Source organism: Dasypus novemcinctus, chromosome 8, assembly GCF_030445035.2.
Source record: "Dasypus novemcinctus isolate mDasNov1 chromosome 8, mDasNov1.1.hap2, whole genome shotgun sequence".
In the NCBI taxonomy this organism is placed as follows: Eukaryota; Metazoa; Chordata; class Mammalia; order Cingulata; family Dasypodidae; genus Dasypus; species Dasypus novemcinctus.
This window is the reverse complement of record NC_080680.1, coordinates 23,680,704-23,706,904: the sequence shown is the minus strand read 5'-3', so window position 1 is coordinate 23,706,904 and position 26,201 is coordinate 23,680,704. Positions and strand designations below refer to the sequence as shown.

At 39.8% G+C, this 26,201-nt stretch overlaps 1 protein-coding gene across 7 annotated transcripts in view; it reads left to right on the top strand.

Annotated features, from left to right (window-relative positions):
* Positions 1-26,201, top strand: part of NTRK2 (neurotrophic receptor tyrosine kinase 2) — a 365,415-nt gene that overhangs the window by 222,245 nt on the left and 116,969 nt on the right. The window lies entirely within an intron of this gene.

The window sequence follows — 26,201 nt, the reverse complement described above, 5'->3', positions numbered from 1 at the left end:
TTATATAATGTGAGAGAATTAGGTCAAGGTTTAATTTTTGCATGGGAATGTCCAATTGCTCAAGCACCATTTGTTTAAAAAGCTATTGTATCTGTTTCCTAAGGTTGCATAGTAAATTACCATGAACTTCGTGGCTTAAAACAACAGGAATTTATTTTCTCACAGTTCTGGAGGTCAGAGGTCTGAAATCTCCGTGTCAGCAGGGCTGTGTTTCCTTTGAAGGCTCTAGGGGATAATCATTGATTTGCCTCATTCAGCTTCTGGTGGCTGCTGGCAATCCTTGCCTTCTAGACACACCACTGTAGTCTCTGCCTCCTTCTTCACAGGGCCTTCCCCCTGTTTCTCTGCATCTTCTCCTTTTTCTGTCTCTTGTAGGAACACTCATCATTGGATTTAAGACCCACCTTATTTCAGGATGTTCTCATCTTGAGAGCCTTAATTACATCTGCAGAGACCCTTATGCCAAATAAAGTTACATTCTGAGCTTCCAAGTGACATATCTTTGGGGAAAGGGGAGTACTCGTCAACCCATTACACAGCTATCCTTGCATCCATTGAATTGCTTTTGCAACCTTGTTAAAAAAATCCATTGGGCATATTTGTGTGGGTCTATTTCTAGGTTTTCTGTTTTGTTCCATTGATCGATGTGTCTAATCCTTCACCAATACCTCACAATCTTAATGACTGTAGCTATATAAAAAGTACTGAAACAAGTAGTGTGATTCCTCTCATTTTATTTTTTTTCTAAAATTTTTTTATTTTCTATGTAAGTTTTGCTTTTCCATATAAATTTTAGAACAATATTTTCTGTAACTACAAAATAGTTCTGGAATTTTGACAGAAACTATGTTAAACCTGTCTTGATTTGGGGAAAGTTGACATCTTTACACGGTATTTCCCTGCATTTATTTAGATCTTCTTTGGTCTTTTTCATCAACAATTGAGTTTACAGCACACAAGTCCTGCACATGTTCTGTTAGAAATATACCTAAATTATTGACTTTTGAGTGATTTTAATTGGTACTGCATTTTTAATTTTGGTGTTTACGTTTTCAATGCTGTAGAAATAGTTGCTTTTTTGTATGTGTCTCTTGCGTCCTGCAACCTTGCTGAACTCAATGATTATTTCTCGGAAGTTTTTGGAGATATCCTGGGATTTTCTATGTAGACAACATGACTGCTTCAAATAGATTTTTATTTCTTCCCATCCATCTGTATGTTATTTCACTTTATTGTCTTATTGCACTAGTTAGCACTTTCATTATTATGATTAATAAGAGTGGTGAGAGCAGACACCCAAGCCTTATCCTAATCTTGGAAGGAATACACTCAGTTTTTACCATTAAGCATAAAATAAGCTTGTAGGAGTTTTGTAGATTTTCCTTATTAAGTGGGAAACTCTGTCCTTTAGTCCTATTTTTCTGAGAGTTTTATCCTGAATGGGTCTTAAAAATTGTCAAATATTTTCCTGCATCAGGTAAGGGCTTAGGATTTTTTTCTTTAGCTTGTTAATACGGTGGATTGGATTGACTGATTTTTAAATATTGAATGATCCTTGTATTCCAGAATAAACCCCACTTGGTCATAGTGTAGAATTCTTATTATATATTAACATTTGATAGGATTCTCCAGTGAAAACATCTGGAATGGCAGATTTTCTTTTGGGAGTTTTTAAGTTACATATTAAATTCCCTTACAAGTTATAGGGCTATTCAAATCATCTGTTTCATATTGGTGAGCTGTGGAAGTTTGTGCTTTTCAAAGAATTGGTCTCTATTAGTCAGGGTTCTCTAAGGAAACAGAATCAACGAGGGTATCTGTCAATGGTAAGAGATTTTCTCAGAGTCTCTCAGGTGACCGTGGGGATGCAGCAGGCGGCAAACCAGGGGCTGCAGTGAAAGTGCAGTGTAGGCCCTTGCTGAGTTTCCCAGAGATGTTGGCTGTCCAAAGACAGTTGGGAAATTCTCTCTGAATACTGAAATCACTTCTCCTTTTAAGGCATTCGACTGATTGGATAGAGCATCCCTCATTGCTGACGCTGATCTCTCTGATTGATGTAGATGTGATCAGCCATCTAGGCAGTAAAGTCACTGGTGACTAAAGTCCATAAATGCCCTTGTATTGCAGTTAGCCCAGTGCTTGCTGACCAAACAACTAGGCACAATTACCTGGCTGAGTTGACACATTTGCCTACCCATTACATGTACCATTTTGTCTAGGTTGTTGAATTTATGTGTGTAGAATTTTTCATAGCATTTCCTTATTATTCCTTTGATGTCTGCAGTGATATCCCGTTTTATTCCTTTTTTTAAAAAGATTTATTATTTTTTTATATCTCCCCCGACCCCCGTTGTCTTCTCTCTATGTCCATTTGCTGTGTGTTCTTCTGTGACCACTTCTATCCTTATCAGCGGCATCTTGTTTCTTTTTGTTGCGTCATCTTGTTGTGTCACCTCTCTGTGTGTGCGGCGCCATCCTTGGGCTGGCTGAATTTTCTTTCGCGCTGGGTGGCTTTCTTTATGGGGCACACTCCTTGCATGTGGGGCTCCACTACATGGGGGACACCCCTGCGTGGCACGGCACTCCTTGCGTACATCAGCACTGCACATGGGCCAGCGCCACACGGGTCAAGGAGGCCTGGGGTTTGAACCGTGGACCTCCCATGTAGTAGGCAGATGCTCTATCCATTGAGCCAAGTCTGCTTCCCTGTTTTATTCCTGATATTGGTAATTTATGTCTTCACTTTTAAAATTTGTTAGTCTTGTCAATTATATTGATCTTTCCAAAGACCTAAATTTTTAGTTCATTGTTTTTCTCTAGTATTTTTCTGTTTTCTACTTTCACTGATTTATGCTCTATTTTTATTTCCTTTTTTTCCTATTTGTTTTGGGATTATTTTGCCCTTCTAGTTTCTTGTGGTGGGAACTTAGATTATTGATTTGAGATTTGTCCTTTTTTAATGTAAACATTTGTACTATAAATTTCCCTTAACATTGCTTCTTCCATGTCCTGAAAATTTCAGTATGTTGCATTTTCAATTTCATTCATCTCAGTGTTTTTTAAATTTTCACTTGAGGCTTCCTCTTTGATTATGGAGTATTTAGAAATGTGCTGTTTAATTTTCCGGCATTTAGAGATTGCCCTGTTGTCATTCTATTATGATTTCTATTTTGATTCCATTGTTATCAGGGAGCACACTCTGTGTGACTTCGGTTCTTTTAAATTTGCTGAGGTTTGTTTCATCATTCACAATATGTTCTATCTTGGTATATGTTCCGTAGGCACTTGAAAAGGATGTATGTTCTGCTGTTATTGAATGAAGTCTTACATCAATTTCAGTGTGATCCTATTGGTTAAAGATGGGTGTTTTGTTTTGTTTTTTTGGTTCTCTTATATCCTTGATGATTTTTCTGTCTAGAAGTTCTATCAATTATTGCAAGTGGGGTGTTGAAGTCACCAACTATAATTATGGATTCATATATTTCTCCTTTCAGTTCTATCAGTTTTTTTCTTTTTTTTCAGGTATCTTGATGGTGCATAGACATATGGGATTGCTATGACTTTTTGGTGGATTGAAACATTTGTCATTATATAATGTCCGTCTTTGTCTCTGATACTTTTCTTAGGTCTGAAGTTTACTGTATCTGATTTTCACACAGCCACTTCTTCTGTTTTTTGATTAATATTTGTATGATACAACTTTTTCCAACCTTTTACTTTCAACTTACATATATATTTATCATTATATTAGAGATGATACATAGTTCTATATTTTTTATAGACAGTATATAGTTGGATCATGCTTTTCAAACCATCTGTAAATCTCTGTTTTGATTGGTATAATTTGACCATTTCCATTTCATGCAATTATTGCTGTGTTAGGTGTAAGTTTGCCATTTTAATTTTTGTTTTTTGTTTGTTTTCTCTTTTTATTATTTCTCTGTTTTATTCTTTCTTCCTCTCTCTGGGTTACTCAGGCATTTTTTAGATATCCGTTTTGAATTATCTTTAGTGTTTTTGAGTACATTTCCTTGCATACCCTTTTTAGTGGTTGCTGTAGGTATCACATTATATAGCATAATTTATCACAGTCTACTAGTGTTGACATTTTGCCAGCAAGAGTGAAGTATGGAAACCTTAATTCTGTTTACTTCCCTTTTTCATCTCCCATTTATAATATAATTGCCTTAAATAGTGATTTACATACATTTAGAGTCACTACAGACAATGTTGTTGCTGTTGCTCCAACCATAAATTTGGAAACTCGAGGAGAAGCAAAAGGTATTTATTGTATTTACTCATTTTCCCCTCTTTACTTGTTCCTGAAGGATATTTTCACTAGATATAGGAGTCTAGGAGAACTTTTCTTTCAACATTTGAATACAGTTATGCCATTTTCTTCTTGTTTCTGTGGTTTCTGATGAGAAATGCACTGCCATTCAAATTGTTTTATACTTATGGGTAAGGTATCATGTTTCCTTTCAAGATTTTTTCCTTCGTCTTTAGTTTTCAGAAATTTGACTGTGATGCTTATGGTATAGATTTCTATAGGTTTATCCTGTTGGGAGATCACTTCTTAAATCTTTACATTTATGTCTTTTGCCAGTTTGGGGGAAGTTAGCAGTCATTTCTTTGACTGCTCCTTCAGCCCCATTCTTTTTTTCCTTTCCTTCCAGTCCTCTGATAACACAGATGTTAGAGACTTTGTTACAGGTCCCCGAGGCTCTGTTTTTTATCCCAGTCTGTTTTCTCTCTTTTGTCCAGATTGGGTAATTCGTATGATGATTCTGTCTTCAAGTTTACTGATTCTTCGAGTACCCCCCCATCGAGACAGCTCCTTTGTCCATTTGCTAATTGTTTGCACTCATTGCCTGCTCGTTGTTTTTGCTCATTGTCTACTCATGTTTGCTTGTCTTTTTTGCTTGTTGTCTGCTTGTTTTCTGTTTTGTTTTGTTTTTTCTTTTGGAGGCACTGGGAACCTAACCTGGGACCTCCCACGTGGGAAGTGGGCACTCAGCTGCTTCAGCCACATCTGCTCCCCGCTTGTTTTTGCTCGTTGTCTGCTAGTTGATTGCTTGGTGTCTTACACATTGTTTTTGCTTGAGATCTGATCATTGTCTGCTCATTGTTTGTTTGTCTTCTTTGTTTGTCTCTTTAGAAGGCATGGGGAACTGAACCCGGGATCTCCCATGTGGGAGGCGGGTGCCTAACTGCTTGAGCCACATCTGCTCCTCTTTGGGTTTTTAAATTTCACTTATTGCACTTTTCAGTTCTAAAATTTCTGTTTGATTCTCCTTTATATCATCCATTTCTTTGCTGAGACTATTTTTTTTCATTTGTTGCAAATATGCCTGTAATTTGCTCATTGTCGTATTCTTGAGATGATAGCTTTAAAGTCTTTGTGATATAATTCCAAAAGTGCTGTCATCCTGGTGATGATCTTTTTAATTCAGTTTGAGATCTACCTGGTTCTTGGTGTAACAAATGACTTTTGACTGAAGCCTGGATATTTGGAGTATTCTGCTATGAGGCTCTAGATCTTATTTAAACTTTCTTTTCAGCTTACTTCCTCTAACATCACTTCAATAGGAGAAGGAAGGATACTACCTTGTTACTGCAAGGTGGGGGTAGAAGTCCAGATTCTCCACTCAAACTCCGTTGACACATGAAGGGGACCTCCTCATTACTCTTGGGTGTGTGGGGGAGTTCCAGACCCCACTAGGCTCCACTGAGCCCTCCTTGTCTGGAAGGTTAAGTGTGCCTCATTTCTTCTCCCCATGTGGCTTCCACTAATACCACAGTATGTGTGTAGGTGTGGCCTCAATACTGCAGGCTGGTAGTGAAAGTCCTGACTCTCCACTAGGCCTCCTCTCATACCACTCCAGAGGGGAGAATAAGGGCACTTCTTACTGCAGGGTGAAGATGGAAGTCCAGGCTTCTGCATAGTCTCCACTGAGAGTAAACAGGGAGGAGGTGTGCATTATTGCCCAGTGAGGTTGAGCATCTCAGCTCCCTGCTCGGTCTTCTCTGACACCACCTGGGCCCATGGTTGGGTTTCCCCATGAGTGTGGAAGTGTAGACTCTCATTCAGTCTTTGCTGGCATGGGAGTGGATCCACAGTTTTTTCTTTGATATTTGGCCAAAACAGGGTGGTAATTGTCTAAAAGTTTTCTGTCTTATAAGGTAGCCCTTTCCCTGGTCCTTTGGTTAGTGAGAACGGGAATTTTCTGGGGATTTTTTATGGGCGCCCATTGGTATTTCTGGGTTGCTGGATTCTCCAGCTCCAAATCAGGGATATATGCATCAAAACTAAAACCCAGGGAACTCACCACTGCATTATTCCTGAGGTCGTGAGATTCCTAACTGGTTTGCCTTCTCTCCATCTTTCAGAGTGTTCTTATGTTTGCTTTGCATATAATGTTTAGTGTTTTTAGTTGTACTTAGTTGAAGGAATAGTGAAAAGTATTCTATTTCATCTTCCATATTCCAACTATTCCATCTTTTTGAAATGGAAATCAAATCTCTTACATTTTAATTTAACAATTATACATCCCCAAATGTTGAGCGTTCTATAAAATTAATAATACTACGTAAATGTAGATATAAGCGCACTTGGTTTTCATTTGTTTTGTTAATTGAAATTATGTTTCTCCCAAGCCACTAGAAATGTGCCCTGCTCTGTATGAAAGAGAAGCTTATGAAGGAGGCATTTGGATTTCAAGTGATTTGGTGGACATAAGAGAAGGAAGTTAAAGGGCAGTTGGTCCAACACCAGGGGATCTCACCTGGTAAAGTCTGGCATCAGAAGGCTATTAGTCTAGAAGTAAGCAGCGTTCCCGTACTGAAAAGAATGAGTCAGGTCTACCTCCATTCCATTCCACAGCAGCAGAAGCTTGGCAGGCAGCAGAATCCTAGTTGCAGTTAATCTCTCTTCTTAGAACAGGTACCTACTAGGGCTCTGGGAAGCTGAGAAATAAAGTGTAACCATTTGAAGAAAGGGTCTAGAAGGATGAGGCTAGGCTTCATAGTGGGATTCTTGACTCAGCAGAGAAGTGCAGTGCTGTTTGGAGAATTGAAAGAGTACTCTGGTTCATGGAGAGGGCTAGTCAGAGCCATCAAAAACCAGTGCTCCTTATCCAGTACCCAGCACTAATTGACCCTGGCACACTGTTCAACTAAGCCCCAGTCCTCTCAGCCTACTATACCATGAAGCATGGACAATGAATAAGAGGTGGCCTATACGAAGGCCCATTCTTCCTTCTCCCCATTGTAGGCCAGTAGCCCCCTCTGCGCATGCAAGATCTCAGCTTTAGAGCAGCACAATGTATCCCAGAACCTATCCAGGAGTGGCCATGAGGCCACAGAGTTCTTTCCTTCCTTGATTAGGCTGCACCTGCTGGCTGTGGACCTTGGTCACAGATAGTCAAGGACCACATGGCAGAGAAAAAAAGCATCTTTCTTAGTGCATTGAAATCCAAACCTTAGCTCCATCTATCTTGTTCATTCACTAAGATTTCAAGGCAGCCTGACTGCAAGCTGAATTTCAAGGGAGATATGATTTATGGTGACATCTATTAAGCTTTGATAGATCATAATACATGTGTTCTTGCTCTTACTGTAAAATTAATTGTTGCTGATTAGTTAGGGCTGCCAAATCATTTGTGTGTGAGAGTCTGTCTGTCACACTCCCTTCTCTAGTCCTGCTAATTAGACTTGCAGAGTCTCATACTCTCCCAGGCTCTGGTGGCTTTCCTCTTGTTATACGTCTCTTCAACAATCAAGCCTGCTCCTTGGTTTTTGTTTGATTTTGAATAGATTTTTACTTTAGGGGTGATAGAAGTTCCTGCAATAGTCTAATAATGCCAGGTGAGATAAACTGTTGTTCATATAAGTACATTGGACCCAAAATAAACATCCCTTTTTCAATCTTCTTTTTTTAACTGATTGTTGAATTCCCATGAAATAATAGAATTAGGCCCTTGTGGGTTACTTTTTGGTTCCTGGAGCCTGGAATAGAAGTCATTCTGGTGGAACGATGGCCCACACATGTGTGCCGAGACAGGATGCCTGGGCTGGACCACTCTTTGACTATGGCAGCCGCTGCCCCAGCATGGAAGATTGTAATGATCAGCTCTAAGGGGATGCTTGGAGGTGCTGTAGATACCATGACAGTGATCGAGCTTGACGGCAGCCCCTGGAGACTCTGGTATACTCGCCAAGGGAATGCTGGTTTTGTAATTGCTGTTGACATTTCCTTGGTAAAAAGAGGTCAGTTCTGTTGGATTTTCCAAGTGCGGGTAGCCTGCTTCTTCAAACCAGCGTGAATCTGAGGGTGACAGTCTCGTGCAGTTATTATCACATATAATGACAATAAAAGTCTATTCCTAAACACAGCTCTGCACCCGGTGAAACTTGTTCAGACCTCTGCTCAATGAGCCATGAAACAGTCAGGTGCAAGAGAGAGAAGAATCCAGTTTGCATCAATTGTAGCGTGCATGGTTCTGCCCGCCTCCGGAGAGCCACCTAATTTCACACATGCCCCTGACGGGGTAATGTGACTTCATTGACTGGCAAGCAGCTGTCAGTACAGCATGTGAGGTGTCTGGGTGTGCGAATACATGTGCAGTGCCCACACACTAACATTGAAAGGAATGGAAAGCATGACGCTGCTGTTGAAAATAAAAGGGAAAGTCTTTCTTGAAACTCATCTAAGTGGAGGCAGCAGCTCTGTTCAAATCTGGTCATGTCTATGAGCCTGTCTGCTAAGCAAGGGAAGGGAATGGATTTTTGGCATTGGCCTCTTTACCTGGGACAGGACTTCAGATAATAGGTGCTGGAGAGGGAGATTCGGCACCAGGATCCAGCTGGACCAAGTGATGCAGCTATTAGGATCCAGATTCTCCGTGTCATGCTGTCCATGACCTGCCCCTTCTCCTCTATACGTAGAAGTCCTTTGCTTCTGTTCTGCCTCTGCTCCCCAGCCTGACCTGTGTACCCCCAGAGCTGATATGGGGCCAATGAAAGGTACCTCTTGACAACATCTGTATGACACTGTATGCTAGGATCCATACAGCCTGAATCATAGTTATCTACATCAGGAAGGTCTAAGGGTGACACAAGTGATGTATATTCATGTGCACAATCTTCTTCCTACTTTTGAGGAGTCTTCTAGGATAGAAAACCAAAGGATGAAATAAGGATCCTGGGCCATTTTTTTGCAAATTTGTATGATTTTTAAATGAACTCTTTGCACTAGAAACTGGATTACTTAATTTGGCAGAATTAAGGGGGAAATATGATTGAAAAAGCCATTTGTGTTACTGAGAGTCATGGAGAGGATGGTAATTGAGTGAATAACTCTTTTGCTGCAATGATCAAATATCTTAGCTATTAGGATTTGCACTCTTCTATTTTCATTGCCACCACTGTGCCGCAGAAATTTGCTTTTATTAATGCAACAACATCGTAGCTACTCTCCTCTTCTGGTTGCTTTCATTTAAGAAATCAAGCATATTGCTACAAGACCATCTGCTACTTATAGAATGCTACTGCCTTGCTCAAGAACCTACAATAGCTCCCATCTACCTAGGGATCAAATCTAGATCCATCATCTAACATTCATGCTCTCTATGATCTGGTCTCACCTTACCTATCCAAACTTATTTAGAAAGTTCCCAAAAATCTACCTCCCATCACATCCCACCACCTCTCATCCTGTATTACATCCATGATTAGCCAGCACCTTCTTGTTCCCACCTCCCTGCCTTTATTCCTTTGCTGTGTCTGTTTTCTTAAAAAAGCCTCCACCTAAGCAAATAAATCCATTATTCAAGTCTCAGCCCAGACCCTTTGTAATCTGTGAAGTCTTTCTAATACTTACCATCCACATAGACTTCTCCATTCTTGAGTTTACATCACTACACTTGGCAAATGCTTGGCACCATTTCAGCTCTAGCTTATAGTCCATCTTCCATTTATCTTAGAGTCGTATCTGTAAGTCTTCTCTCCAGAATGGATTTTTACCTTCTTGTTTGTTATTCTTCAGAATGCCTAGTACACTAATCTAATCTAAAGAATATTGAACTTTGAATCAAAAGACCAGGTTTGAGATCCAACTCTATAACTGAGTTATAGAGTTTATAGCTCTATAAGCTCCATGGATGAACCTCTTGACCTCTATGAACCTCTGCTTCCTCAACTGTGAAAGGATATTTTCACAGCCTATTTTACAAAGCTGTTTTAATATTCAAATAAAATAGCATGTGAGTGTACCTTATGAGCCTTAAAATGCTCTGAGAACAAAAGGGCTCCATTATTATTATAGTTTGTCGGTAATATTTAGTGTGAAATTGAACCAATAAAATTGTATCTGTGAGGCACTTCATAATCTTGACTGCTAAATTGCTAAATAACAGTGGTCACAGCATTTAATTGTTACAGTGCATTTCATTTTTCAGAGTGCTATCTATTTAGAGTACCATTTTATTCTTGCTACCCTGAGAGCTTGCAGGGGTTAGTTATTTTTATTCCCATTTTACAGCTAGAGGAAAGAAATTGAAGGGAACAAGTATAGTAAGTGATTTATTATAAGTTAGTTGAGGACAACGACTGAATTGAGGCTTCCCTTTGTTTAATCCCTTTCTGCAAATTGTGGTCATTTTCACTACCTGCTTGGAGCTGCCCAGGGCACACTTTTCTCCTTGTCTTTCACCTGTCCTCCCTGCTGGGTTCTTCCCCACTTGGTCTTCCTTTGGTCTTGTACAGCTAGGGATGGTTACATCTCGGCTTGCAAGGAGCTTGCCCTTGTTCATTTCATTGTAATCATGGGCACAATCATAAGTGGAGTGACGAAACAGAAGAACATTTCACTGTCAACTTAAAAATACCATTGGTTCATTGAAGTATCTTTAGGTAGAGTCTGTATTAAAAAAAATGACTCGAGTCTGATGTTAGGGCCTCACCATCTCTGCAGACAGTTCAACCTGCCTTAGAAATCAAGTCCTACCTGGGTGGCTGTCCACAGAGGACTGAGCTAGGACTGTGAGGCAGGGCTGGACAGATTTTAGCTCTATCCACAGGGACAAATTGTCACCAGCTGACATAGACAACTGGATGGCTTCCTCAGGTTCAACATATCATAAAATATAACATTCTTATTCTTGAGTGACTTCCTTTAACACAGTCTACTCAGAAGAGTGATGCCGTTTTAATACTTTAGACCATGCCAATCCCAGGTGTAAATGTCCATGTTAACCTAAGAGAACAGAATTTTTAAATTACCCAGTGTAAGTAGTTCCCATTGTAAGAGCATTTTTGGAAATCTCCAGGAGGCAAATTCTACGAGCAACTTCATTACAAAAACTGAGGACCATACTAGGAACCAGATTTACCTGTCCTTCATGGTATCCCCAAGAGTACCCCAAAGAGGGGGAGCAGTTTTCTCCTTTCTGAAGCTTTGTGATTAGATCACAGTGACTTAGTTGTACATTTTTTATAATCATGCTAAAAAAGATGAGCTGGTAGCATTGACTGCCAAGTTTGGAAGCCTTTCAGCTGACAGAAGCATACAAAACAAGTCCTTATCAGAAGACAGAGAGGAAAGGAGCCCAAGCACCACAACTCTCACATTATAAATCTACTCTCAGTTCATAAACTACCTTCAATGCCACTGCTTCTTGATATGAGTTCACACCCAAGGTTTTGCAGCCCATCAGAGACAGAAGGTGTAAAGAAAGGAGAAAAGAAATAGGACTGGTAGCTACAGAGAAAGGGTGATTCAAACTACTGAGGATGACTATAGCAATAGCCCATTGACTTCATGCAGTTTTTACTTCATTGCCTTCTCCTGTCCTTATGCTTTTGGAACTATGTATTGCATTTCCTTAATATATGTCTATATGGAGAAGGAACAAGATATCATTAAAATTGCACTAGATTTGAGGTCAAGGAAATGGGTTTCGGGTCCTAGTTCATCTCTGAGAACTTTGCACAGGTTGTTTTAAGGTTTTCAGGGACCTTGTTTGAGCTCACAGAGAACATTCCATCTCCTGTGGGGACTTCAAGCAGCACTTCCTTAGGAAGGTATGGAAGATCACTGTTCAGAATTCATCAGTTGAGCATGTCTGTTTGCCTCTTATCCAAAACAGTGAAGTGAAGGAGAGGTGGAAGTTCTTAACTGATGAGAGTTTTCAGCGGATTTCTGTAAGTGAGATGGTGTGTGCTTATTATGGTGCTTATTACAGTCCACTCTCTGCCAGGGATATGATGGAGGACTCTTCAGCTGAGAATATGCTGTAAGGGTTGCAGTGGAGGTGGAACCTGGCTTTCTTGGTAGAACCTGGAATGATTCCAGGCTTGGGGTCAGCAAATACAGCAGAGGGAAGGATTGGGAAGCTGAGGGACAGCTATATAAGTGGTATGCACCCCACCTTCAATCCGGCAGAGTCTCATTATTTTTTTTTTCCTTCAGATAATGTTTTATTCTCTTGCTTTCTTTTTAAGCTGCATGATTCCTTTTCCATGTAAAATCTTTTCCTAGCTGTAATCTGTAGTACAGTTAAGAGCAGGGCAGCTCTGGTTGAAGTGGGGGCAGGGGACTCCCATTTTTACCAGGCAAAAGAGCTTGGTTACGAGAGCCCTGCACCTTGCTTCTGAAACCGATGCCCCTTTTACTTTTTTTTTCTTCTTCTTTATTTTCTTTTAAATGTTTCTCATTAAAAAAATATGAGGTCCCCATATACCCCCCACCCCACCCACGCCACCCCTCCTACATCAACAAACTCTTCCATCATTGTAGAACATCCACTGCACCTGGCAAATACATTCTGGAGAACCACTGTAGCACATGGACAGTGGTCCACATTGTAGTCCACACTCTCCCCCAGTCCACCCAGTGGGCCACGACAGGACACACAACGTCCAGCATCCGTCCCTGCAGCACCACCTAGGACAACTCCAAATCCTGAAAATGCCCCCACACCGTATCTCTTCTTCCCTCTCCCGACTATCAGCAGCCACTATGGCCACCCTCTCCACATCACTACTACAATTTCTTCCCTTACTAATCACAATAGTTCCCCAGCAGAACACTAGTAAGTCCACTCTAATCCATATTCTCTTCCTCCATCTTGTGGACCTGGGATGATTATGTTCAGTCCCCCTCTACATCAAGAGGGGGTTTAGATTCCACATGGATAATGGATGCAATTCTTCCGTTTGCAGCTGTAGGCATTCTTGGCTCTCTGGTATGGTGGTTGACCCTCTTCACCTCCCTGTCAGCTGGCCAGGGTAAGTCCAAGAAACAAGAGGGTAGGAGCTGCAAGTCTGCTGAGGCCCAGGGCCTGACCATCACATGGACAGTTCAGAGATTCAGGTCTCCTGAGTGTACACCAACTCCAACACCAACCACAGGTCCAGTAAAAGTAACAGAAGAGGTATGTGTAGAAAGGTTATATCTGAGTCCAACTCCATCACACTCAGGAACACAAACTCCAAAGTGGGCCAGCTGACATGGCCCTGAACTCCAGAGCCAACTGCCTTGACCATAGAACCTGTGGGTCACTGCAACCCTCAGGAGAACTAGCACTTGGGTTTCCATCTACCTTGGCTGTCTCTGGTACCCTGCTGAGGCATACATAAGCATCACCCCCTGATGACCTCCTGTCTCTTTTTTGGAGATTCTTAGCCATATAAATTCACTTGTCCTTTCCATTTCCCCCTTTTTATCCAAAGTCAAAAAGCAGTTTTTAACACCTGATATTACATGTGGGCTGAGATATTCTGCCAGTCTGAGTTGACTTCTTTGTTTATGGTCTTCTTGTAGTTACATCATCAGCTGGTGCTTGGTAGTAATCCCTTGGTGCCAGGGAGCCTCTTCCCTGGGAGTCCTGTCCCACTCTGGGAGGAAGGCAATGCATCTACATGCTGAGTTTGGCTTAGAGAGTGGCCACATTTGAGCAACATGGAGTCTCTCAGGAGGTAACTCTTAGGTACCCCACAGCTATAGGCCTAGTTCATATTTCAGGCACACAGGCTCATAATTGGAACCATCAGTATCAAGGGCTCATCACTGGACCATCCATCCTTATTGGTCTTTGCCATTGTACTTGGAGGATTGTTGTTGTTCCATTGGGGAATGTGATAGAGCTCCCCTGGTCAGGAATTCAGTACTCTCTCATCTGTCGTTTCCAACTGAAACCACTATGAAAATATCCAAACCTTTCTATGTACCCTGTATACATGCCCTGGAGAACTCCCTCCCAACCATGTGCCCCCACCAATGACACACCACACAAGTGCCCCTCCCCTGCCATAGTTGAACCTCTCTGTAGTCCAAAACTTCTCCAAAAAGGAAGTCCAATATATTGCCAGGTTCCATTAATAGAAAAATGGAATATAGTGATGGGTTTAAAGGTTAGATATAGAATACATAGAAATTTAGAAAAATTAAATAGAGGAAAAATAAATTGGGGTATCAAAGAAATGAAAAAATGAAACAGCTTTGTTTTTGACATTTTGCCTTTCATCACTGCTACAGGTGTTGCCCTGTATGAACAGTGGCAAGGCAGTTTCTTCCATTTCTTCCTCAGTGTCTACCTCCTTTCTTTCTTTCTTTCTTTTTTTTTTTCCTGATTATTAAGTTTCTCTTGATATAAGTTTTAGGTCACAGTTATTTATATATACAATATATGGTGCTCCCACATATCCAACATCAAACCCTTTGTCCCTTCCCCAACAGTGATCTTTTTACATGTTCATATTATATTTGCTGCAGCTAATATACAGCTATTGAAACGATAGCTTTCAAACATGGTTCCATTTGGGTTTACATTATGGTTTATATTTTAGACTATACAACTTTCTAAATTTTTAGTTATCTTATGTTGTACATTATAGTTTACATTTTAGCCTATAGACTTTTATACATTTTTGGTGTAATTTAACATGACCTATATCCATCATGGCATGATCTTGTGGAACACTTCCATTGCCCCACAGTTACCCTGGTTCCGTGTATTCAACACCTCTTCCCCTCCCCTCAGGGCCCACATGACAATCAATCTTCATTACTTGAGGGACCATATTCAGAGATACTTGCAAAAATGTTGAGGGCTAGACATACTTGACTGCCCTAACCCATTGGGAGCCACCGATTCTCTCAAGAAATAAAATTCCCTCCGTTTGAGAATATCAGTCCTCCCCAGGATGTGGGTGTACCTTCACTCTCATTGTATGGGTCTCCACCCAATGATATAATCCACTATAACAAAATGAGCACTCACACACTCCCCAGAAGCTTGCCCTGTGTCAGATGCGCCCCACTTAAGCATCCCAAACAGGCAACCTTCCATATTACATTCTCTAAAGAATTTTCTCTGCACCACTATTTCAACCACATACCTGACAATCTTGCACAGTCAAATGTTTCCCTCACCCTCTCCCCAACTTCTTGGGCAATCTGACCCATCCTCCTATCCCTAGCATCCCTAAAGCCCATGGAGCACCACCCAAAGCCATCCCTATGTCCCCATTTTATCCCTTCCCTGTACTAATACTTACCTCCAGCTTATCGGAGATTTCACCCAAGTAGCTGTCAGCTCACAACCTTTCTCCACCCTCCAACTACCTTAAAGTTAATCATCCAGTCTCTAGTTCTCTGAGATAGCTTGGTTTACTTATTTCATATCAGAGAGGTCATGTAGTATTTGTCCTTCAATGCCTGGGTTGCTTCACTCAACATAAGGTTCTCAAGATTCATCCATGTTATCACTTGTGTTTGTTCTGCATTTGTTCTTATAGCTGAGTAGTATTCCATTATATGTATATACCACATTTTATTTATTGATTCATCTGTTGATGGGCATTTGGGTTGATTCCAACCTTTGGCAATAGTTAATAGTGCTGCTATGAACATTGGTGTGCAAATATCAGTTTGTGTCCTTGTTTTCAGATCTTCTGAGTATATACCCAGCAGTGGAATTGCTGGGTCATACGGCAAATCTATAGCTAGTTTTTTGAAAAACGGCCAAACTGTCCTCCAGAATGGCTGGATCCTTCTGCATTCCCACCAGCAGTGGATGAGTGTTCCCATTCCTCCACATCCTCTCCAACAATTGGAGTCTTCTGATTTTTTTGATAGCTGCCAGTCTTATGGGAGTAAGATGGTATCTCATTGTTGTTTTGATTTGCATTTCCTTAATAGCTAGGGATTTTGAGCATTTTTTCATGTGTTTTTAGCCATTTGTATATCATCTTTGGAGAAGTAGCTGTTTAAATCTTTTTTTTTTTTAAAGATTTATTTATTTATTTAATTGCTCCCCTTCCCCCAGTTGTATGTTCTCTGTGTCTATTTGCTGTGTCTTGTTTCTTTGTCCTCTTCTGTTGTCATCAGCGGCACAGGAAGTGTGGGCGGCGCCATTCCTGGGCAGGCTGCACTTTCTTTGGCGCTGGGCGGCTCTCCTTCCAGGCGCACTCCTTGCGCGTGGGGCTCCCCTACGCGGGGGACACTCCTGCGTGGCAGGGCACTCCTTGCGCGCATCAGCACTGAGCATGGGCCAGCTCCACACGGGTCAAGGGGGCCCGGGGTTTGAACCGCGGACCTCCCATGTGGTAGACGGACGACCTAACCACTGGGCCAAGTCCGTTTCCCTATTTAAATCTTTTTTCCATTTTTTAAATGGGTTGTTTATCTTTTTATTTTCAAGATATAAGTCTCTTATCAGATATATGGTTACCAAATAGTTTCTTCCATTGTGTAGGTTCTCTTTTCACTTTCCTGACAAACTCCTTTGAGGTACAGAAGGCTTTACTTTTGAGGAGGTCCCATTTATCTATTTGTTCTTTTGTTGCTCGTGCTTTTGATGTGAAATTCATGAAGCCATTTCCTATTACAAGGTCCTGTAGATGCTTCCCTACTTTGCTTTCCAAGGTCTTTATGGTCTTGGGTCTTATATTTAGGTCTTTGATCCATCTCGAGTTGATTTTTGTATAAAGTGTAAGTTGGTAATCCTCTTTCATTCTTTTACATATGGATATCCAGTGCTCCAGGCACCATTTGTTGAAGAGCCCATTCTCTCCCAGTTGAGAGGATTTGGTGGCCTTGTCAAATACCATATGGTTGTATAAAGGGGGATCTATATCGTAATTCTCAATTCGGTTCCATTGGTCAATGTGTCTCTCCTTGTGCCAATACCATGCTGTTTTCACTACTGTAGCTTTGTAGTATGTTTTGAAGTGAGGTAGTGTGATTCCTCCAATATCATTTTTCTTTTTCAATATGTCTTTGGCTATTCAGGGCCTCTTTCCTTTCCAAATAAATTTCATAGTCAGTTTTTCTAGTTCATTAAAGAATGATGTGTTGATTTTATTGGGATTGCATTGAATCTGTAGATCAGTTTGGGTAGGATAGACATCTTAATAATATTTAGTCTTCCTATCCATGAACAGGGAATATTCTTCCATTTATTGAGGTCTTCCTTGATTTCCTTGAATGATGTTGTGTAGTTTTCTGTGTATAAGTCTTTTAACTCCTAAGTTAAATTTATTCCTAGGTATCTGATTTTTTAAATTTACTACTGTGAATGGTATTTGATTACTGATTTCCTCCTCAGATTGCTCATTATTGGTGTGCAGAAATGCTACTGATTTTTGTGCATTTGTCTTGTAACCTGCGACTTTACTGAACTCATTTATAAGTTCTAGAAGCTTTGTTGTAGACTTCTCAGGGTTTTCTATGTATAGGATCATATCATCTGCAAATAGTGAAATTTTTACTTCTTCCTTTCCAATTTGGATGCCTTTTCTTTCTGGTTCTTGCCTCAGTGCTCGAGCAAGTACTTCTAAGACTATGTTAAATAGGAGGCATGATAGTGGGCATCCTTGTCTTGTTCCTGATCTTAGAGGGAAAGACTTTAGGATTTCACCATTGTAAATGATGTTAGCTGAGGGTTTTTCATATATACTCTTTATCATGTTCAGAAAGTTCCCTTCTATTCTGATCTTTTGCAGTGTTTTTATCAAGAAAGGGTGCTGTATTATGTCAAATGCTTTTTCTGCATCTGTAGATATGATCATGTGATTTTTTCCCTTCAATCTGTTTATGTGATGTATTACATTAATTGATTTTCTTATGTTGAACCATCCTTGCATACCAGGAATGAACCCCACTTGGTCATGGTGTATAATTTGTTTAATGTGTTGTTGATTATGATTAGCAAGTATTTTGTTGAGGATTTTCACGTCAAGATTCATTAGAGAGATCGGTCTGCAATTTTCCTTTCTTGTGGTATCTTTGTTTGGCTTTGGTACTAGAGTAATATTGGCATCATAGAATGAGTTAGGCAATGTTCCTTCTGTTTCAATTTTTTGGAAGAGTTTAAGCAAGATTGGTGTTAGTTCTTTCCAGAATGTTTGGTAGAATTCACCTGTGAAGCCGTCTGGCCCAGGGCTCTTTTTAGTTGGGAGGTTTTTAATAGCTGATTCTATCTCTTTACTTGTGATTGGTTTGTTGACATTGTCAGCTTCTTCTTTTGTCAATGTAGGCTGCTTATGTGTTTCTAGGAATTTGTCCATTTCCTCTAAATTGTTGTTTTTGTTGGAATATAGTTTTTCAAAGTATCCTCTTACGATAGTCTTTATTTCTGTGGGATCAGTGGTGACATCTCCTTTCTCATTTCTTATTTTGTGTATTTGCATCTTCTCTCTTTTTTCCTTTGTTAATCTAGCTAAGGGTTTGTCAATTTTATTGATTTTCTCAAAGAACCAGCTCTTGGTTTTGTTTATTTTTTCAAGTGCTTTCTTGTTTTCCATTTCATTTAGTTCTTCTCTGATCTGTGTTATTTCTTTCTTTCTTCTTCCTTTGGGGTTAGTTTGTAGTTTTTTAACTAATTCCTCGAAGTGTGCATTTAGTTCTTCAACTTTAGCTCTTTCTTCTTTTTTGATGTATGAATTTATGGCTAAAAATTTCCCTCTCAGTACTGCTTTTGCTGCATCCCATAAGTTTGGATATGTTGTGCTATCATTTTCATTAGTTTTAAGGTAGTTATTAATTTCTTTTGATATTTCCTCCCTGACCCACTGTTTTTCTAAGAGTGTGTTGTTTAACTTCCAAATCTTGGTGCCAAATCTGGTTCTCTGGCCCTTGAAGATTTCCAGCTTCATTCCACTGTGGTCAGAGAAATTATTTTGTATGATTTCTATCTTTCTGAATTCACTGAGGCTTTTTCTGTGGCCTAGCATGTGGTCTTCCTTGGAGAATGATCCGTGTGCACTTGAGAAGAATGTATATCCTGCTGTATTCGGGTGTTAGGTTCTATATATGTCCATTAGGTCCAGCTCCTCTAATATATTGTTCAAAGTCTTTGTCTCTTTATTGATTCTCTTTTCAGATGTTTTGTCCAATGTTGATAGAGGTGTATTAAAGTCCTCCACTATAATTGTAGAGGCATTTATTCCTTCACTCAGTTTTTCCAGTGTTTGCATCCCGTATTTGGAGGCACCCTTGTTAGGAGCATAAATGTTTATGATTGTTCTTTCTTCTTGAAAGGTTATACCTTTCACTAATATGTAGTGTCCATCTTTGTCTTTCAAAATTGTTTTGCATTTAAAGTCTATTTTGTCTGATATTAATATACGTACTCCTGCCCTTTTTTGGTTATTGTTTGCTTATAAGATTGTTTTCCAGCCTTTCACTTTCAACCTCCTTGAATCCCTGGGTCTAAGATGTGTTTTTTACAGACAACATATAGATGGGTCATATTTCCTTATCACATCTTCCAGTCTGAGTCTTGACAGGTGAGTTTAATCCATTGACATTCAGTGTTATTACTTTGAAGTAATTACAGATATTAGCCATATTTTCTTTTGATTTGTGTTTGTCATATTCTGTTTGATTTGCTTTTTCTGTTTTTGTCTTTTTAGTTGCTCTTACACTCTCCTCCAACTCTGTCTCTCTTTTTTTCTTTCTTCCTGCAGGACTCCCTATAGTATTTTTTGAAGGGCAGGATTCTTGTTGGCATACTCTCTTAGTTTTTGTTTATCTGTGAATATTTTGAACTCTTCATCATTTTTTAATGCTAACTTTGCTGGATAGAGTAATCTCAGTTGGAAATTTTTTTCCTTTAGCACCTTGACTATGTCATACCACTGTTTTCTTGCCTCCATGGTTTCAGATGAGAAATCATCACTTAATCTTATGGAGCCTCCCTTGTATGTGATTGTTCTCTTTCCTCTTGCTGCTTTTAGGATTTTCTCTTTGTCTTGAACATCGGATAACTTGACAAGTATATGTCTTGGAGCAGGCCTGTTGGGATTTATGCCTTTTGCGGTGCATTGTGCTTCATGGGAATGTACATCCATCTCCCTCAATAAGTTTGGGAAGTTCTCAGCCATTATTTCCTCCAACACCCCTTCTGTACCCTTTCCCTTCTCTTCTCCTTCTGGGGTGCCTATAATATGTATGTTTGCACATTTCGCATCGTCATTCAGGTCCCTAAGCCCCTGCTGGATTTTTTCTATTTTTTTATCGACCAGTTCTACTATCTGTTTGATTTCAGATGTACTGTCTTCCACATCACTTAATCTCTCCTCTGCCTCTTTGAGTCTGCTGTTATTTGCTGAGAGTGTATTTTTGATTTCTTGAATTGTGCTGTTCATCACCATTATATCGTTATATTTTTGTGTATGATTGCAATTTCTTCTGTATTCTCTCCAGTTGTTTTCTTCATATTCCTAACTCTTCCTTCACCTCATCAAATTGGTCCCTAATATGTTTTGAAATCTTCTAATTACTTGTTTGATATTCTGCTCCTCTTCCTGGTTTTTAGTTTGTTCTTTGACTTGGAGCATGTTTTCCTGATTATTGGTTTAGTTTGTACTTTTTTGTTGCTGTCTGGTCATCATTTTATCTTGACAGGTTTAGTCAATTGCTTAGCTTCTTTGTCTAGTTTGGAGTTTAATTAGTTGTTGTTTTTGCATACACGTTACGTCTTTTCTTTGTCACTTTGTTCTTCTTATTCTATTTCCTTGTTGTTGGCTAAGTTCACTTGAAGGAAAATATAAGGGCCAGAGAAAGCAAAAGGAGTAAGAAAAGAAAATGAATAATAGCAGTATTGATAATAAATATGAACAGAGGAACCTTGTGAGATATAGGAGAATGGATATTAGACTCATGTAAGGTATGTAGAGTTATAACAGTAAGAAAAGTAGAGTATGTAAAAATCTGAATATGGGGAGGCGTACAGTGTGAACTAAAAGGCCTGTGTATCCAGGACAGAGGGAAAGAGAAAAGAGAGGACAATAATATAAAGAGTGACTATAAGGCAGAAAACAGAACAAAGGTATTAGTAATAAAAAGTCAAAAAAATAGGGGGGCAAACAAAGAGAGGTGTAATGTAAGAGAAATCATCAATGTTGGAGGATAGAAAGATGAAGAGGAAAGGGAATAGTGTTGGTGGCCAAAATCAATACACACAGAAAAGAGTAAATAGAGGATGAAGAAGTATAGCAAATGTAAAGCTCTCCCTGCAGTGCCTAATGTAAGAAGAATAAGAAAGCAGAGAAAGAAAGAAAGAGAAAAAGAAAGCAATAAAAGGGAGTGGGGAAGTAAGAAGGAAAAAGAGAAAAAAAGAAAAAAGAAAGAAAAAAGGGCCTTGGGGGGATAAAGAGGAAGGAAAAACAAGGAAAAACCAACAAATACTAGGGAAAGTTTCAAACAAGGAATCCTGTTTGTAAAATAAATCGCTTAAGGATCTGACATTCTGCCTTTTCTCCGTTCCTCACTTCCCTCTCTCCCAGGCTGCAGGAAAGCTGCCTGAGAGGTCCAATAAGAGATTCAAGTGGGTCCTTGTTGAATCAGCTCCGCACAGAAAACAGTGACTCTTAATTTCCAGAGAGAGAGCACCCACACCTCACCAGGAACCCTAAGTATGCTATTGGAGGCTTGGAAAGCACCTCGTACAGTGCCTTTCCTTTAGGTGTACTATGAGAGGGCTTGTTGATTTTCTGACTCCACCTTCTCCCAAGCCAAGTTTCCTATCCCAGGATATTTAGGTGAATCGGGCTTTCTCAGCAGATTTGCCACTCCTCTCTTCCCAGGCTCTCCCCAAGCCAGCCAGTATGTTCCTCTAAGAGCAAGAAAAGAAAAGAAGAAAAGAAAAAAAGGGGAGGGGAGGGATCCTAGAAAATCGAACCCACACTAACCAGGCCGCCCTACTGCACCCCTCACCGAATCTCTCCCACCCACAGAGTTTGTCCAAAACTGGACGGCTAAGGCAATTCTGGATCTCCGGGAGCGCTGGACTTGGGAAAGAGAAGTCCAGGACTCTGCAGACCCATGGCACATAGGTCTGTGGAACACAGGCTATGGGGGCTCAGGGGACACTGACCTGGGGACCATGCATCCGGGGACCATGGGTCCCAGGAATGCTACTGCACAACAGACAGTTCTCAGGAAACCCCGCGGCCACCAGCCCCAGGGGGAAGGGTCCTGCCAGTCCACAGCTTCCGACCTCTGTACTTGTAAGCCTCAATTCTACCTTTAGCAAGCAGCATCTCTGCCACTCTCTCTCCAAATCATTGTCCACACACCCTCCACCCTGCAAGATCCCAAGACAGCCCACTCCAGCTAGATTCCAACCCCACTAAGCCGCCTCTTCGCAGGAGAGACCATAAGGTGCACTCACTGAGACGCCATCTTGCCCCACCTCCTCTCATTAATTATTATTTATACTCAGTCTCTCCCCCACCCACTCCCAGAAGCCTAAAGCTCTTCTCTGCAGAAATTTCTTGAAAGGATTAGAGCATTATGATTATTGGATACCAGAATAATGCCCTTTTTATTCTGGCATGTTTATATTCCAGCTTAAGGTCCACTCTCTGCCAACACACCTTAAAGCAAGACCTGCCTATATTTGTGGTCTGCTGATGATATAATTCCTAACCAAACTTCCCATGCATGGAGAACCCTATCTGGAAACAGACCTTACTTGCCTACGTGAATAAGAAACCCGTATTAGCTCCCAATATTCATTCTTTAATATAAATTGGATTCCTGATCATATATATATATATAGGAAGATAATAACAAATTGAGAGAAGATCCAAATGAACACCTGACCTTAGAGGAAACAGAAGTGCTTCAGAAAGCAGAAGGGAACTTGACAAAAAGGTCTCTTATTTGAGATTTTGTATATACAAAACAGAAATAGGTAGCTATGAAAAAGGAACTGTGAGAGAACAAGAAGGAACTTGTAACAATTAAAAATGTAATGGATGAAATAAAAGTTTCATTTGCAAATCTGAAAGATTATCAAGAAATCCTCCCAAAATAAAGAGCAAAAAAGAGAGAGAGAATATTGAGGGAGAAAAAAACTAAGAGAAATAATCAATGTGAGCTGACATATGACTACTAAGACTGTGAGATAGTGAGAACAGAGAAAAATGACAGAGGTCAAATTATTAAAGAAGAAAACTAGAGAAAATTTCCCAGAGTTGATGAAGCATGCTAGACTTCAAATGGAGAGACCCACTAAATGCCACCAGGATAAATAAAAAAATCTATCTCAAGTTAGATGCTAGGACATTCTTGATGCTAGGAAAGAGAAGCCATTTGGACTTGATGCTAGTAACATCCTCCTTCAAGCAGCCTAGGTGTTCTAAGCATGACATCAGACATACAGAGAAGAAAATGCATTCATGGCACCCTACTTAGCCTTTTAGTGAATGGTATTAAGCTGGTTATATTAATATGAATTCTATTTATTGGTTTTCAGTTTTTATAAGCATAAGACACTATTGTAAATTGAATATAAATATTAATCTTGACAATATTACATTATAGATATAGATAAAACCATAAGAATCAGAGAAGTGATTGAAGTTGAGGAGAAGATAGGGAAAGTAATATGCTTATCGTATACAAGAGGGTATAAAGACACTGGCTGAGAAAGAACTATTAATATGTTCTATAAGCAAGAGAAGAACTAAAAATAATAGAGCTCCCAATTATTAAGAGAATATGGGAGATAGTGTGATCTAAATCACTCTCTTAAGTATTGGGGAATCATTGTGCCTTAAATTGGGAAAATGATAGCTGGATGATAATTAGAGTTATAGTGTACAGAAAACCAAAAATAAAATTGATTGAAGTGATTGCCCTGGGAGAGAAGGACTGAGAACAAGAGGAATGTGGAAAGTACAATTCCATTCCATCCTAAGCTCTTTGGTACAATTTGATTTTATTATCATGTACCTGTATTGTTTTCCTAATTTTCTCCCAAAATTAAAAATAAAAGCTGCGGATTCTTTCCCAAAATTCATCAATGCTGTGTGCACAAATAAGACTTAGGGATAAATTAGGTCGAGCCATATGATAGAGCTGATATTTGCCTGCTTTAGACTTAGAAAAAATGGAAATTTCACTTGGTTCAACCTAATAGTTTTCAGATTTTGGACTTTGATGTGAACATGTCTTAACATAAAGGTCTAGTATGTAATTAAAGTATGTGGCATCCTGGCATTCTGTAAATGTCATAATTCATTTACTTCCAACAATGTCCTTCTATCCAACCAACATGTCAAGCCTTGCTCAGTTTACCAGGCCAAATTCAAGTGGCGCGTCCTCCAACCCCAACTTCTGTGGTCAAAAGAATTTGCTTTTCTTCTAACCCTATACATACACATAAAAAAAATTTTATTTTTAAAGAAGCTTTAGATTACATAAATGTTACATAAGAAATATAGGGGGGGAAGTGGACTTGGCCCAGTGGTTAGGGCATCCATCTATCACATGGGAGGTCCGTGGTTCAAACCCCAGGCCTCCTTGACCCATGTGGAGCTGGCGCACGTGCAGTGCTGATGTGCGCAAGGAGTGCCGTGCCATGCAGGGGTGTCCCCCGCGTAGGGGAGCCCCACTTGCAAGGAGTGCACCCCATAAGGAGAGCCGCCCAGCGCAAAAGAAAGTGCAGCCTGCCCAGGAATGGCGCCACACACATGGAGAGCTGACATGACAAGATGACGCAACAAAAAGAAACACAGATTCCCATGCCGCTGACAACAACAGAAACGGACAAAGAAGAACACGCAGTGAATAGACACTGAGAATAGACAACTAGGACTGGGGGGAAGGGAAGAGAAATAAATAAATTAAATAAATAAATAAATAAGCGGCTTGTAGCCACTAAGTTAAGGGATGGTTTGTTATTAAAAAAAAATATATATATATATAGGGGATTCCCATTATAACCCATCTCCTCCCCCTCCCCCACTTTCCCATCTTAACAACATCTTTCATTAGTGTGGTACACTTATTACAATTGATGAACACATATTAAAGCATTGTACTAGCCAAGGACTATTTACATTATAGTTTTTTATAGCTTATAGACTCTGAAGTTAGTTCTAGCTTGCCTTGCCTACCTTCCAGCTTTGTGACTCTGGGCAAATCATTCATCTCCAAGACTTAGTTACTACATCCCCAAATAGAAACAGTGATATCTCTCCCTATCTCTCCTTACACTTGTCAGGTCAGGATGTTTGAATAACAGAATATTATGTATAATGCTTAAAATAATACTTGGTCCACTTTTCCTTATTAATCCTTGAATCTTCCACAGCATCAAGAACCATAGTTCTTTTACATAGATCCTTAAATGGTGAAATGAAAAAAAAAGTGTCTTGGATTGAAAGATGCTGGAAGTATTGCAAAATTCTTTAAGGAAAATATACATTAACCTTACTTTTCAATATATGACTTCTCAAATAAGAATATTAAAGGAGAAATATTCTGCTTTGCAGATTAATTGTAAAGGAAATCATTCAGAAATAAAAAAACATTGCACCAAAAACTATTTGTGTACCTCCAACTTTCAGACATGGCTTATGAGCTCTACTGAACATCTATATTTCTGTGGAATGGGACAGAATCTACAGCCAAGGAAAGCAGCCTGTGAAGCAGGCATGGAATTTTGACCTCATTAAATACCATTGCCTTCCCATTGCTTGATAGGCTAAGAGCTTGCCTCACCCTTCTGAGTTCAGAGCTTTCCTCAGACAGATTCCAATCTGCTTTACCAAAGTTGGGTCCAGTGACTTCAAGGAACCTTCCCTGAGTTCATCACATGTGTAGCCCTTTGCTTGTCCTCTAATCACCATTTGTCAGATTCTGATTGCTTTATTGTTATACAGGTATTTCTCGTATGTATTTC